The sequence below is a fragment of the Bos indicus x Bos taurus genome, chromosome 10 (genome assembly GCF_003369695.1).
Source record: "Bos indicus x Bos taurus breed Angus x Brahman F1 hybrid chromosome 10, Bos_hybrid_MaternalHap_v2.0, whole genome shotgun sequence".
Taxonomy (NCBI): Eukaryota; Metazoa; Chordata; class Mammalia; order Artiodactyla; family Bovidae; genus Bos; species Bos indicus x Bos taurus.
This window is the reverse complement of record NC_040085.1, coordinates 21,980,055-21,996,943: the sequence shown is the minus strand read 5'-3', so window position 1 is coordinate 21,996,943 and position 16,889 is coordinate 21,980,055.

Below are 16,889 nucleotides of genomic sequence, written 5' to 3'. Positions count from 1 at the left end.
GTGAGCTGTGGCACCATGGAGTGTACAGAGGCTTTACTTTTGCATTGGCAACTTGGGCAGTTGGCCATAATGATAGCCAGGTTACCCATTGTGAGAGGAAATTAATGTTGTTAAGTCTATGCAGATACTTCAGTTAGATAGCAACATAATAATAGTAGGGGAATTAAATGCCCCAATCACATCAATGGGTGTTTTGATATCTTGGTAAATCTAATTATACTTTTGACCTATAGGTGAGGTTGTAAAACTGAATCTAAGAGCTTTATGTGTAGCCATGTTTCTCTATTTAAGACATTCTTTACTCTCACTGTGTGAATGTGAAGTATTTTCCTACATCAATGAGATATTGACAACTTTTGTACATTTTTTAAAAGTAAAAAGGCTCTATAAGAGTTGGTTTATAGAGATTACTAAGTGCTTATGTAATCTAATGAGACTCATGTTCCAAAGTCTTTTAACTGACTTCTACTGCTTTAAATGTGCTAGCTTTTACAGAAAAAAAGTTCTCATACAAATTATTAGCTCAAAAGCTTTTTACATTATCCAAATTCATATAATCAAAACAAATTCTTGAATAATTCAGACTTATTTAATACTTTTTTTAAAGTAAAAATTGATGTTCTCCTTGATCTTACTGGTAGAGAGCAAACATAAGCATTTAAAATTAGAAAAAGGATAAAATTATGTGTTCAATCAATTTGAGTTATACTTCTAAGACTACAGTGTGTCCACTTAAACTTAACATTTAATGTCCTTAGGAATTTTAAGACCTTATCTTACTGTCAAATATAGTAATTAGTGGATAGTCTGTATGGCAAAACCAATACAATATTGTAAAGTAATTAGTCTCTAATTAAAATAAATACATTTAAATTTAAAAAATAAATAAAAATAATTTTGAATATCAAAACATTGGTCATTGTGTGTGTACGTATGTGTGTATGTTTGGGTATGTGACTTATTTATTTATAGAGCATCTATATCTTTTTTTTAATCAAATAGCAAATATGTTCATTTTTGCTACTTTAAGAATAACATTTACTGCCTGTAAAAAGTGTGAGTAGAATGTGTGTGGCTGTTTAGGGTTATATATTAAATATAAACTTTTCTGGTTTACTAAAATGACTCAATATGATAGACTGCTATCAGTTATTCACCTTCAGCAACACTCAGTGGAATAGAAACTAGTTATGTTGGTTAATATGGGTGACTGTGACTCTACTAGAATTTAACATGGCCCCAAAATACTACTGACTAAGCAAGTAATGTCAGGTCCATGAATCAAGGCAAATTGGAAGTGGTCAAACAAGAGATGGCAAGAGTGAATGTCGACATTCTAGGAACCAGTGAACTGAAATGGACTGGAATGGGTGAATTTAGCTCAGATGACCATTATATCTACTACTGCAGGCAGGAATCCCTCAGAAGAAATGCAGTAGCCATCATGGTCAACAAAAGAGTCCGAAATGCAGTACTTGGATGCAATCTCAAAAACGACAGAATGATCTCTGTTCGTTTCCAAGGCAAACCCTTCAATATCACAGAAACCCAAGTCTATGTCCCAACCAGTAATGCTGAAGAAGCTGGAGTTGAATGGTTCTATGAAGACCTACAAGACCTTTTAGAACTAACACCCAAAAAAGATGTCCTTTTCATGATAGGGGACTGGAATGCAAAAGTAGGAAGTCAAGAAACACCTGGAGTAACAGGCAAATTTGGCCTTGGAATACAGAATGAAGCAGGGCCAAGACTAATAGAGTTTTGCCAAGAAAATGCACTGGTCATAACAAACACCCTCTTCCAACAACACAAGAGAAGACTCTACACATGGACATCAGCAGGTGGTCAACACCGAAATCAGATTGATTATATTCTTTGCAGCCAAAGGTAGAGAGCTCTATACAGTCAACAAAAACAAGACCAGGAGCTGACCGTGGCTCAGATCATGAACTCCTTATTGCCATATTCAGACTTAAATTGAAGAAAGTATGGAAAACCACGAGACCATTCAGGTATGACCTAAATCAAATCCCTTATGATTATACACAGTGGAAGTGAGAAATAGACTTAAGGGCCTAGATCTGATAGATAGAGTGCCTGATGTACTATGGAATGAGGTTCGTGACATTGTACAGGAGACAGGGATCAAGACCATCCCCATGGAAAAGAAATGCGAAAAAGCAAAATGACTGTCTGGGGAGGCCTTACAAATAGCTGTGAAAAGAAGAGAAGCGAAAAGCAAAGGAGAAAAGGAAAGATATAAGCATCTGAATGCAAAGTTCAAAAGAATAGCAAGAAGAGATAAGAAAGCCTTCCTCAGTGATCAATGTAAAGAAATAGAGGAAAACAACAGAATGGGAAAGACTAGAGATCTCTTCAAGAAAATTAGAGATACCAAGGGAACACTTCATGCAAAGATGGGCTTGATAAAGGACAGAAATGGTATGGACCTAACAGAAGCAGAAGATATTAAGAAGAGGTGACAAGAATACACAGAAGAATTGTACAAAAAAGATCTTCATGACCCAGATAATCATGATGGTGTGATCACTGACCTGGAGCCAGACATCCTGGAATGGGAAGTCAAGTGGGCCTTAGAAAGCACCACTACGAACAAAGCTAGTGGAGGTGATGGAATTCCAGTTGAGCTATTCCAAATCCTGAAAGATGATGCTGTGAAAGTGCTGCACTCAATATACCAGCAAATTTGGAAAACTCAGCAGTGGCCACAAGACTGGAAAATGTCAGTTTTCATTCCAATCCCAAAGAAAGGCAATGCCAAAGAATGCTCAAACTACCACACAATTGCACTCATCTCACACGCTAGTAAAGTAATGCTCAAAATTCTCCAAGCCAGGCTTCAGCAATACGTGAACTGTGAACTTCCAGATGCTCAAGCTGGTTTTAGAAAAGGCAGAGGAACCAGAGATCAAATTGCCAACATTTGCTGGATCATGGAAAAAGCAAGAGAGCTCCAGGAAAACATCTATTTCTGCTTTATTAACTATGCCAAAGCCTTTGACTGTGTGGATCACAAGAAACTGTGGAAAATTCTGAAAGACATGGGGATACCAGACCACCTGACCTGCCTCTTGAGAAATCTGTATGCAGGTCAGGAAGCAACAGTTAGAACTGGACATGGAACAACAGACTGGTTCCAAATAGGAAAAGGAATATGTCAAGGCTGTATATTATTACCCTGCTTATTTAACTTATATGCAGAGTACATCATGAGAAACGCTTGACTGGAAGAAACGCAAGCTGGAATCAAGATTGCTGGCAGAAATATCAATAACCTCAGATATGCAGATGACACCACCCTTATGGCAGAAAGTGAAGAGGAACTAAAAAGCCTCTTGATGAAAGTGAAAGTGGAGAGTGAAAAAGTTGGCTTAAAGCTCAACATTCAGAAAACAAAGATCATGGCATCCGGTCCCATCACTTCATGGGAAATAGATGGGGAAACAGTGGAAACCTTGTCAGACTTTATTTTTCTGGGCTCCAAAATCACTGCAGATGGTGACTGCAGCCATGAAATTAAAAGACGCTTACTCCTTGGAAGGAAAGTTATGACCAACCTAGATAGCATACTCAAAAGCAGAGACATTACTTTGCCAACAAAGGTCTGTCTAGTCAAGGCTATGGTTTTTCTTGTGGTCATGTATGGATGTCAGAGTTGGACTGTGAAGAAGGCTGAGTGCCAAAGAATTGATGCTTTTGAACTGTGGTGTTGGAGAAGACTCTTGAGAGTCCCTTGGACTGCAAGGAGATCCAACCAGTCCATTCTGAAGGAGGTCAGCCCTGGGTTTTCTTTGGAGGGAATGATGCTGAAGCTGAAACTCCAGTACTTTGGCCACCTCCTGGGAAGAGTTGACTCATTGGAAAAGACTCTGATGCTGGGAGGGATTGGGGGCGGGAGGAGAAGGGGACGACAGAGGATGAGATGGCTGGATGGCATCACTGACTCGGTGGATGTGAGTCTGGGTGAACTCCGGGAGTTGGTGATGGACAGGGAGGACTGGCATGCTGCGATTCATGGAGTCACAAAGAGTCGGACTCAACTGAGTGACTGAACTGAAATGAACTGAACTGAAGCAAGTAATAGAATGTGGACTTGCTTACCAAGGGGTTAAAGAAAGGACATTATTCTTAAAATATTACTCTTTAAAAAAATCACTGAAGTATAGTTAATTTACAGTGTTTCTGGTGTACGGCAAAGTGGTTCAGTTCTATCTACATATCATCTATCTATCTATTCTTTTTCAGATTCTTTTCCACTATAGGCTATTATAGGATATCGAATATAGTTACAGTTCTACTCTGCAGGTTCTTGTTGGTTATCTATTTTATTTTTAGTAGTGTGTATCTGTTAGTCCAAAATATTGCTAAGGAAGGAATGCTCACAAATCCATTCAATGAGGCCAAGGTCACCCTGACACCAAAACCAGACAAAAATAACACACACACACACACAAAAGAAAATTAAAGCCAATGTCACTGTTGAGTGTAGATGTCTAATTTATCCCCCAACCCCCAGTTACATCTTTCTCAAGACTGTTTTGGCTATTCAGGGTCATTTTTGTTTCTATACAAATTTAAAATGTTTTTTTTCCAGTTCTGTGAAAAATGCCATTTGTAACTTGATAAGATTACATTGACTCTGTAGATTGCGTTGGGTAGTATGGTCATTTTAACACTGCCAATTCCAGTGTAAGAGCACTGTATATATTTCCATCTGTTTGTGTCATCTTTGATTTCTTTCATCAGTTTCTTTCTTTTTTTTTTAAATTTTATTTTATTTTTAAACTTTACATAATTGTATTAGTTTTGCCAAATATCAAAATGAATCCGCCACAGGTATACATGTGTTCCCCATCCTGAACCCTCCTCCCTCCTCCCTCCCCATACCATCCCTCTGGGTCGTCCCAGTGCACTAGCCCCAAGCATCCAGTATCGTGCATTGAACCTGGACTGGCAACTCGTTTCATACATGATATTTTACATGTTTCAATGTCATTCTCCCAAATCTTCCCACCCTCTCCCTCTCCCACAGAGTCCATAAGACTGTTCTATACATCAGTGTCTCTTTTGCTGTCTCGTACACTGGGTTATTGTTACCATCTTTCTAAATTCCATATATATGCATTAGTATACTGTATTTATGTTTTTCCTTCTGGCTTACTTCACTCTGTATAATAGGCTCCAGTTTCATCCACCTCATTAGAACTGATTCAAATGTATTCTTTTTAATGGCTGAGTAATAATCCATTGTGTATATGTACCACTGCTTTCTTATCCATTCATCTGCTGATGGACATCTAGGTTGCTTCCACGTCCTGGCTATTATAAACAGTGCTGCGATGAACATTGGGGTACACGTGTCTCTTTCCCTTCTGGTTTCCTTAGTGTGAATGCCCAGCAGTGGGATTGCTGGATCATAAGGCAGTTCTATTTCCAGTTTTTTAAGGAATCTCCACACTGTTCTCCATAGTGGCTGTACTAGTTTGCATTCCCACCAACAGTGTAAGAGGGTTCCCTTTTCTCCACACCCTCTCCAGCATTTATTATTTGTAGACTTTTGGATCGCAGCCATTCTGACTGGTGTGAAATGGTACCTCATAGTGGTTTCGATTTGCATTTCTTGTTTTTGTTTTTTTTTTTTAACTTCAGAGTCCTCGTCTCCTCAGTGAAGGCTGCATGCCTAATCAGTCTCTTCAGTCTTGTCCAACTCTTTGCAACCGCATGGACCCTAGCCCACCAGACTCCTCTGTCCATGGGATTCTCCAGGCAAGAATCCTGGGGTGGGTTGCCATGTCCTCCTCCAAGGGATCTTTCCAACCCAGGGGTCGAACCCATGACTCCTGTGTCTCTGGCATTGACAGGCAGATTCTCTACCGCTGAGCCATGGGGGAAGCCCCTAGTGAAGGTTGCTGCTGCTGCTGCTAAGTCGCTTCAATCACGTCCGACTCGGTGCGACCCCATAGACGGCAGTCCACCAGGCTCCCCAGTCCCTGAGATTCTCCAGGCAAGAACACTGGAGTGGGTTGCCGTTTCCTTCTCCCTTTCATCAGTTTATAGTTTCTGGAGAACAGGTCTTTTGTCTTCTTGGGTAGGTTTATCCTAGGTATTTTATTCCCTCTGATGTGATAGTAAGTGGAATTGTTTCCTTAATTTTGTTTTCTGGTAGTTCAGTTTTAGTGCATAGAAATGTAACAGATTTCTGTATATTAATTTTGTATCTTGAAACTTTATCAAGATTTATCAAACTTCATTGATGAGCTCCTGTAGTTTTCTGGTGATATCTTTGGGATTTTCTATGTATGGTATCATGTCATCTGCAAACAATGACTATTTTACTTCTTCTTTTCTGATTTTTATTCCTTTTATCTCTTTTTCTTCGATTGCTGTGGCTAGGACTTCCAAAACTATGTTGCATAACAGTGGCAAGAGTGGGCATCCTTGACTTGCTCCTGTTCTTAGGAAGAATGCTTTCAGTTGACTATGATGTTAACTGTGGATTTGTCAATATACGGCCTTTATTATATTGAGGCACACTTTCTGGAGAGGTTTTTTTTTTTTTTTTTTAATCTTAGATGTTGACTTTGATCAAAATTTTTTCCTGAATCTATTGAGATGATTGTATGGTTTTTATTCATTAATTTGTTAATACGGTATATCACACTGATTTTCAAATATTGAACCATCCTTCCATCCCTCGGATAAATTTCACCTGGTTATGGCATGTGATACTTATAATGTACTATTGGATTGGGTTTGCTAGTATTTTGTTGAGGACTTTTTGCATCTACACTCAACAGTGACATTGGCTTTAATTTTCTTTTTTTTGTGTGTGTGTTATTTTTGTCTGGTTTTGGTGTCAAGGTGACCTTGGCCTCATTGAATGGATTTGTGAGCATTCCTTCCTTAGCAATATTTTGAAGTAGTTTGGAAAGAGTAAGTGTTAACTCTTTGCTAAATGTTTGGTAGAATTCACCTGTGAACCCATTTGGTCCTGAACTTTTTTTGTTCGGATTTTTAAAAATACTGATTCAGTTTCCTATTTTCTCTTCCTGATCCAGCCTTGAGAGATTGTACCACTCTAAGAATTTGTCTATTTCTTCTAGGTTGTCCATTTTATTGGCAAATAGTAATCTCTTATGATCCTTCATATTTTGGTGGTGTTAGTTATAACTTCTTGTTCATTTCTGATTTTACTGATTTTGGCCCTTTCCTTTTTTTTTTCTTGATAAATCTGGCTAAAAGTTTATCACTTGTTTATCATTTCAAAGAATGAACTTTTAGTTTCATTGATCTTTCTAGTAGTTTTTTTTTAGTTTCTATTTATTTCTGATCTTTATGATTTCTATCTTTCTACTAACTTGGATTTTGTTTGTTACTCTAATATTAAACTTATTTTTTGAGGTAGGCTTGTATGGCCATGAAATTTCCTTTGAGAACTAGTTTTGCTCATCAACATTTGATGATAGCCACTCTGACAGGTGTTGTTAGGTGATATCTCATTGTAGTTTTAACTTTCATTTCTCTGACAATTAAAGATGTTGAGCATCTTTTCATGTGCTCTTTGGCCATCTGTATGTCTTCTTTGCAAAAATGTCTGTTCAGGTTTTATACCCATTTTTAAGTCAGATTGTTTGTTTTTATTGATGTCTTGAATGAGATATTATATATATATATATATATATATATATATAGTATTAACCTCTTATTGGTCATATCATTTGCAAATATTTTCTCCCCTACAGTAGATTGTCTTCTTGTTTTATTGATGGTTTCCTTTTTTTTTTTTTTTTTTTAAAGCTTTTAAGATTAATTAGGTCCCATTTTTTTATTTTTGCTTTAATTTCCTTTTCCTTAGGGGTCAGATTCAAGACAGTATTGCTATGACTTATGGCAAATAGTGTTGCACACTTTTTTCCAGCACTTTAAATATATCCCTCCACTCCTGGTCGTGTAAAGCTTCTGCTGAGCTTATATTCTTATGGGGCTTCCTTTTATGTGATTAGTTGTTCCTCTCTTGCTCCCTTTAAAATTCTCTTTATTTTTAATTTTGTCATTTTAATTATAATATGTCATGATGTGGTTCTCTTTGGGTTTGTCTTGTTTGGGACCCTCTCTGCTTCCCGCATCTTGATGTCTATTTCTTTTCCCAGAGTAGGAAAGTTTTTATTCATTATCTTTTCAGAGAAATTCTCTGTCTCCTCTCTCTTCTCCTTCTCAGATCCCTATACTATGAATATTACTCACTTGATGTTGTCCCAGAGTTCCTTTAAACTCTTATTAAAAAATTGTTCTGATTGGGTGCCTTTCACTCTTCCATCTCACAGATTGCTTATCTGTTCTGTACTATCTGGTGTCCTGTTGATTCCCTCTCATTACGTTTTGTTTCAGTTACTGAATTCCTCAGTTGTGATTAGTTTTCTTATGAAAACTAATGATGAAATTCTAATGATGACATCCTAATGATGACATCTAACTACTGATGAGAATGATGACATTCTCACTGAGTTCTTCCTTTGTTTTTTTGAGATTGATAAACATGCTTATAACTATTTTTAAAAAACTCTTTTTTTTCAGATGAGTTACTTACCTCCATTTCATTAGGGGTTTTTATATTCTTTCATTTCATTCTTTTGTTTGGAACATATCCCCCTGGTCTTCTCATTTGGTTTCACCAATGATTCTTGCTTCTGTGATAGGTGAAATAGCTACCTCTCCCTGGTGGCTAAGATAGTAAAGAATTTGCCTGCAGTGCAGGAGACACGGGTTTGATTCCTGGGTTGGGAAGATCCCCTGGAGAAGGAAAGGCAACCCACTCTGGTATTCTTGCCTGGAGAATCCCATGGACAGAGAGACCTGGTGGGCTATGGTATATGGGGTTGCAAAAAGTCAGACACAACTGAGTGACTAACACTAACACTAAGCCTGGTCTTTAGAGTGACCTTTTGTAGGAGGATACTTTGAGTTGACAGTGTGTGTCTTGGGGCTTTGGCCATTAGGCTGGAGTGTGAGCCTTATACTGGGAATAGTCTTATGGACTCTGTGGGAGAGGGAGAGGGTGGGAAGATTTGGGAGAATGGCATTGAAACATGTAAAATATCATGTATGAAACGAGATGCCAGTCCAGGTTCAATGCACGATACTGGATGCTTGGGGCTGGTGCACTGGGATGACCCGGAGGGATGGTATGGGGAGGGAGGAGGGAGGAGGGTTCAGGAGGGGGAGCACATGTATACCTGTGATGGATTCATTTTGATGTTTGGCAAAACTAATACAATTACTTAAAGTTTAAAAATAAAATAAAAAAAAAAAAAAAAAGAATTTATTCAGAAAAAAAAAAAAAGTGTGGCCAAAGAAACATAGTTGAAGTCTCTACATAGACACAACAACACGAGTTTCCCCTTACTACGGGTGATCTGGCTACCATCATGACTGACTGTGCAAGTTTGTAATGCAGAAGTAAAGCCTGAGCACAATGGATGGTGCCACACCTCACCATGTTCTCAGTATACTCGCCATCCACCTGTTCTGGAAGGATTAAGGACTTGTCTACATAGGGATATAAATTTGCTCTAGGTACTGATTTTTCTTCTCCAACCATAGTGCTTCTGCTAGTACTACCATTATGGGCTAACAGAGCATTTTTGGCCTTATCTATTCCTATGCAACTTTGGCTCTGGAGACGTTTTTATAAAAAGTGAAGTGTCACAACAGGCTTATGCCCCTAGAATTCATTAGACTTACTCGCACTCAATAACCAAGAAACATCTCATGGATATAGTGGAGGAATGGCATGATGGATGGTCAGATTTTTTGTCAACTGGGAGGTGAACAACTTGAAAGTTTACAAGGCTGCCTATTTGATGCAGAAAATAACTTAAACCAGTGGCTGCTATATTGTCCTCTGCCTGATAGGTAGTGTATATGAATCCCAGAGGTAAAAAGTCACTTTAACAATAGGACCGAACTATTTATTATGGGAATTTATGTTTTTTATTGGAGAAGGAAATGGCAACCCACTCTAGTATTCTTGCCTGGGAAATCCCATGGACAGAGGAGCCTGGTAGACTAAGTCCATGGGGTCGCAAAGAGTCAGACACAACTGAGCAACCGAAGATGAAGATGCTTTTTATTATTGTGAACTTTGGTTTGGTAGGTTCAGAGGTAGGTTCAGTGCCCCAGGGAAGAATATTCCAAAGGGAACATAGCTAAGACTGGCCTCTGACAACTTTGAGCTCTTCATATCGCTGAATCAGCAAATGGAAAAGGGCTTGCCTCTGACAGTTGTGGGAACTAGGGAAACACTGAAAATGAAAGCTCATAAGCTATTTATTGTAACATTTGAAGATTACAAATCAAAGAAACACAATCTTGAGTGCAGTGTGTTCTATCCTTCAGCATCGATAAACGTAAATATGTTGTTTCCTCTTTGTCTCTAGTGTCTTTTTTTGGCTGCACTGCATGGCTTGTGGGATCTTAGTTCCCTGACCAGGGACTGAACCTGTGGCCACAGCAATGAAAATGCCGACATGACTGAGTGACTGAACTAAACTGAACTGAACTGAATGCCAATTCCCTGGACCACCAGGGAATTTCCTCTAGTGTCTTATTATGAGTCTTTAAGGACCTTTGTTCTGGTCCAACCAAATAGGTCCCTTAGGGGTAAAGTCCCTTGATCCATGAACTCCTTCTAAATTCTGACCTTTGCAGTATCACTTGGTTATTGTCCGCTAGAGCTGTTAATAGCCTTCGTTTACCACATGTGGCAAGATTGTATGGAATTTTTTGTTAGCACAAGAAAATCTAAGACTCTATGAGGACTCTCTTTTCTTTGTACAGGTAAAATAGAAGACTGAGAATAAATTTAACATTAAGGCAAGTAGCTATAATGTTATACATGATATTGTTTTGGAACTGCTATGGACATGAGCCACATCTTTAGGTTCATGAGTGGTATCATAAAGCAGGATAGCTAGTGTCTGGGGGTAACAAATTGACCATTCAGTTCAGTTGAGTTGCTCCATCATGTCCGATTCTCTGCGACCCCATGAAGCATGCCAGGCTTTCCTGTCCATCACCAAGCCCCGGAGCTGGCTCAAACTCTTATCTATCAAGTCGGTGATGCCATCCAACCATCTCATCCTCAGTCATCCCCTTCTCCTTCTGCCTTCAATCTTTCCCAGCTGCTGCGGCTAAGTCGCTTCAGTCATGTCCGACTCTTAGCGACCCCGTGGACTGCAGCCTACCAGGCTCCTCCATCCATGGGATTTTCTAGGCAAGAGTACTGGAGTGGGGTGCCATTGCCTTCTCTGAGTCTTTCTCAGCATCAGGGTCTTTTCCAGTGAATCAGTTCTTTGCATCAGGTGGCCAAAGTATTGGAGCTTCAGCTTTAGCATCAGTCCTAATTTACCATTAGTGAAGCATAATTGTGAAAAGGGTATTGGCATATTGAATAAGGTAAACTGACCTTGAATTATCACACAGTGCTAGAGTACAGTGAAAGACATTAGGAAAAGTGAAATGACTTTATAATGTTGGGGGTCAGGATTCTGTTGTTAGTGATAATTACATGATTGATTCTCAACCTCTGCAATTTGATAAACAGGTAAGGAAAACTGGTGACACATGAAACTAAGAAACCAAGGGTTCTTACTATCTCCATTCATTTTTCAAAAGAGATAAAGTATAAACTGATTCTCTTCTGTGAAAAGAGGAACAAATTCATTTAGTACATGCAAAATTTTCAAGCTGGAAAAGAGTATAACTGATACATGAATATAAGAGAAACCCAAAGCCCCAAAGCTGAATACACTATTTCCAACTATGTCACTTTAAGTTATGGTGTGGAAAATATACAAGTGATATGAAAACTACCAAGAGAGCAAATTGGTTCTCCTGCTCTCGTATGTGCTTTAATATTTTATAATTTTTTAGTGTTGTCTCTAAACTATAGATAGAAAGCAGAAAATTTTAGAGAAAGCTGACTAGAGTGATTTTTTGGGGGGAAGTGAAAGATAGGGGGTAAAGTGATCCTAAGAGGAAATATAAAAGGGATTGAGTTTTTGAGTCTTAGAAATATAAGTGGTGATATAGTTTGCTGGATTTATGTATGGAGAAAGTTAATTCAAAAGGATACAAAAATTATTTATATGGCATGTAATCATAAAAAGTAAAAGAAGTCTTAAATTAGGGAAGGTAGATTTTTATTTGGATGTGGAGAATTTATGGCAGTTTGAAAGATAAATTTCTGGACATTTTAGCTGATGGAAGTTACAATGTCTCAATATTTTTAGATTGAGAAGGAAGTTTATAGAGATGACAGTTTAGATTTTCAAAACCAAGATATGTCTATAGGCCTCATTCAGATGAATAATTCTATTGCTTGGAACCCCAGATACCAATATTTTTCTCATCTATAAAGTTAAATGTCTGGGAATCTGTTTCTGGAAGATTAATCAGTTCTATATGGGCCAAGACAATGAATTAATTACCATAAAAGGCAAAGAGCTAGACCTCTTCTTTCATATCATGAACACTTAATTAACAAATGATTATAATTAAGTGTTGAGAAAAAATAGCCTAACAGCTTATTCTTTTGCATGAAACCAACTTGTAAGAGAATGTGGTTTCAGAATCAATCAGAAGATTGATTGTAGGTATTTGATGACTTCTAGGTGAATAGACATCATATCCTGGTGTCTCCATCTAGAATCCCTGAGCTCAAGGCTGGGTTGGGAAGATTCCCCTGGAGAAGGGAAAGGCCACCCACTCCAGCATTCTGGCCTGGAGAATTCCAGGGGAATCTTCCCAACCCAGCGGTCAAACCCAGGTCTCCCACATTGCAGGCAGATTCTTTACCAACTGAGCCATGAGAGAAGCCCGTACACCTAATATAGATTATGGAGAAAGTCTTCCAAGAGACTGAGTGGTTAAAAGATACCTGAAGACATAGTATTATTTATAAGTTGTTTGTGATTATAAAATTTCTAAAGAGTGGATCCAGAAAGTAATGAAAATCACATCCCATAAATTACCTCTCACTTAATTTAAAGTAGGCCTTGTTTTTCTTCTCTTTTTCATTATACACATACTTTCCTTAGCTCCTCTTCCTTATTAGTTTTCATTTTGACACAGTTTACTTGTTTTTCCTTAATTATTTTTCATTTTTATAATATCTATTTAATGGGCTTTTTTGGTTTTTTTGGTCTCTTTAGAACTTTTCTCAGTCTTTTATTTTTTTTAATCCATCTTCTTAGTTATATTATCATCCATATTTTCTTGTTTTTCAATCACTCAGTTAGATCCTTTTATATCTTTGTTGAATTGTTAAATTATAAATATATAATTTGCTGAATCTATTACTATATGAATTGCAATCTGATTTTCCCATGTTGAAGGTTACCTTTGTTATATTTAGATCATAATTTCTACCTCACTGAAACCTTTAGCCTGTATTTCATGGAGGCAATGTTTTTAGTGTCTTCCAACTTCCTTTCTATTCTAAGCATGTGTTAACAGTTAAGATTACAAAAAAGGATAAGCACAATTTCTCCCCTAATCCACGTATGTTTATAAGTATTAATATAATGTATTAATAACATGGTAAGTGATACTTTGGGGCATGGATAAAGTGCTATGAATAGGAACAAAAAAGGCATGAATCTGCTTAGACTGTGAAGAGGAGATGGAAATAGGATAGTATGTGTCCTTGTCAGATAAACAAGTGATGTTGGATCATGAGGTTCAAGAAAGGATGTAAGAAAAGTGAGATACGAAATAGGGTTGAAAAGTACCAGATTCAAGCAGGCTTTGCTTGATCTGTTGGGAGTTTGGGGTTCATCTGGAAGCAAAAAAGGACTCATTAAACCATTAACACTATGATTCAGTCTGTTTTGAAAGTTGCTGGATTTCTGTTGGAATTGCAAAAACAGTTGAAGGAGAGGATCCTGATGAGGTTTCACAGTACTAGTGAGAACTGATGAAAGGTAGGGGCAGAGGGAAGAGAAAGGCACAGATTTATGTCAGATGCATTCAATTAAGAAGGAAATTGTGACATATTTCACTCATTTAATAAGTGCTAAAAACTGTATGTTTGGCATTATTCAATGCAGAATTAATAAGGGACATTTGTTATTTCACTATCAGACTTTTTTGATAGTGAATTATTACAAATAAAATTGAATTCACTCATCCTGTAAAATTCCTATTTTTCCATCCCCAGAAAAAACATTATTCTGAAGTTGTTGGATAGGCTTTTTGTTCAAGCTTTTACACTTCTAATATAAATATATATACATACATAAAAATATTTCTTGTATATATTTAATATTTTAATAATTACTGAGTGTTTTTGAAGTCACAAAATTATATAATTTGAATGTATTATTTTATAATTTGATGTTTTTAATACTTTTGAGATAAAAAATGATAACAATTATAAATCTGATTAATTCAGTTTCCTTTCCAAATAACTCATTTCTTGTATTAATTTATAATAATTTACTTATATGTGACTTCATTGTGGACCTCATTATTTCCATTACCAGGGGCATTAAAGAGAAGGACTTAACTGGATTTGATGACAAATATTCTCTCACAGTAGTTTTGTTGTTGTTGTTGTTGTTAGTCACTCAGTTGTGTTCGACTCTTTGTGACCCCATGGACGGTAGCCTGGCAGGTTCCTCTGTCCATGGGATTCTTCAGGCAAGAATACTGGAGTGGGTTGCCATTTCCTTCTCCAGGCTCTCACAGTATAACATCTCTTAAACACTAGTTTTCTACATTCCACAGATGGGAAAAGTTTTCAGAGATAAAATGTATATTATCCAAGATCATCAAGTTATTAGGTAACAATACAAAATATATATTTTTTCAGATACTGAAGCCTATACTTACTTTATTATCCCATGCAGCTTCTTAAAAAATAATAGAAAATAATTGCTATGATGTATTCTAAGAACTAAAATAGAGACAAATTCAAAGAATGATGCAACTATGCACAGTGGCTATCTTTAATATTGTGTCAGATGGAGTCTAAAGTCCACGTATAACATGATATTGATGAGCAACCTTAATACACTTTGACCTGAATTGGGAGCTCAAGGTTTTTACTGAAGACCTGTTATGTCCTCTATCACTCTTTAGGGCACTGTGGAGTTTATAAAGAAGTATGATGGATAGAATTGTCTTATAATCCAGTTAGAGATTACAGTGAAACACTTGAAATCAGAAAATGACTCAGGTTGAAGGAATCAAGAATGATTTCATGAAGAAGGTAGAACTTGAATACAGGAAAGGGATCCTCAGGAAATCATGAATAAAGGAAAAAATAAAGCAGAAAATTGGGGAGGAGACGGGTTTTAGTAGATTTGGGTTTTAGTACAAGATCTAACACTAAGTAGACTTGGTCAAGTCATTTAACATATTTGGGTATTTATTTCCTGCTCTATAATAACAAGTGATTTTTCTAAATAGAGATTGAATTTAACAATAGATCCCAAAGTTGACCTCATTGATTTCAATCTCTTTGACTAGATTGAAGATTTCTTTTTAGTCTTGTTCCTACCTTTATTTCCCACCAGGCAAACTTTTCACTTTCCTGAATTCCCCAGACCCTTGATCTTTCCTTCTTTACTCACACGATCAATGTCGAACACAAGCAAATGAATTTGATCTTTTAAAAAACTTGGCGGTAGGGCTACCAACATCCTGGACAGTGGAAAATATATGTATAATTTTTATTTCCCCCTGAACTTAAGTACTAATAGCCTATTATTCACTGGAAGGCTTACCAAAAATATAAACAATGGATGAACACATACTATATTCTTACAATAAAGTAAGCTCTAAGAAAGAAAATATTTTAAAGAAAATCATAAGGAAAAGAAAGTATGTCTACAGTGCTATAACTTTGTGTCATCTGTTTATAAGATAAATCATCTGTCAGCGACTACATCTGCATGTCTTCAGATCAGATCAGATCAGTCGCTCAGTCGTGTCCGACTCTTTGAGACCCCATGAATCGCAGCACGCCAGGCCTCCCTGTCCATCACCAACTCCTGAAGTTCACTCAGACTCACATCCATAGAGTCAGTTATGCCATCCAGCCATCTCATCCTCTGTCGTCCCCTTCTCCTCTTGCCCCCAATCCCTCCCAGCATCAGAGTCTTTTCCAATGAGTCAACTCTTCGCATGAGGTGCCCAAAGTACTGGAGTTTCAGCTTTAGCATCATTCCCTCCAAAGAAATCCCAGGGCTGATCTCCTTCAGAATGGACTGGTTGGATCTCCTTGCAGTCCAAGGGACTCTCAAGAGTCTTCTCCAACACCACAGTTCAAAAGCATCAATTCTTCGGCGCTCAGCCTTCTTCACAGTCCAACTCTCACATCCATACATGACCACAGGAAAAACCATAGCCTCGACTAGATGAACCTTTGTTGGCAAAGTAATGTCTCTGCTTTTGAATATGCTATCTAGGTTGGTCATAATTTTCCTTCCAAGGAGCAAGCGTCTTTTAATTTCATGGCTGCAGTCACCATCTGCAGTGATTTTTGAGCCCCCCAAAATAAAGTCTGACACTGTTTCCACTGTTTCCCCATCTATTTCCCATAAAGTGATGGGACGGGATGCCATGATCTTCGTTTTCTGAATGTTGAGCTTTAAGCCAACTTTTTCACTCTCCACTTTCACTTTCATCAAAAGGCTTTTTAGTTCCTCTTCACTTTCTGCCATAAGGGTGGTGTCATCTGCATATCTGAGGTTATTGATATTTCTCCTGGCAATCTTGATTCCAGCTTGTGTTTCTTTCAGTCCAGCGTTTCTCATGATGTACTCTGCATATAAGTTAAATAAGCAGGGTGACAATATACAGCC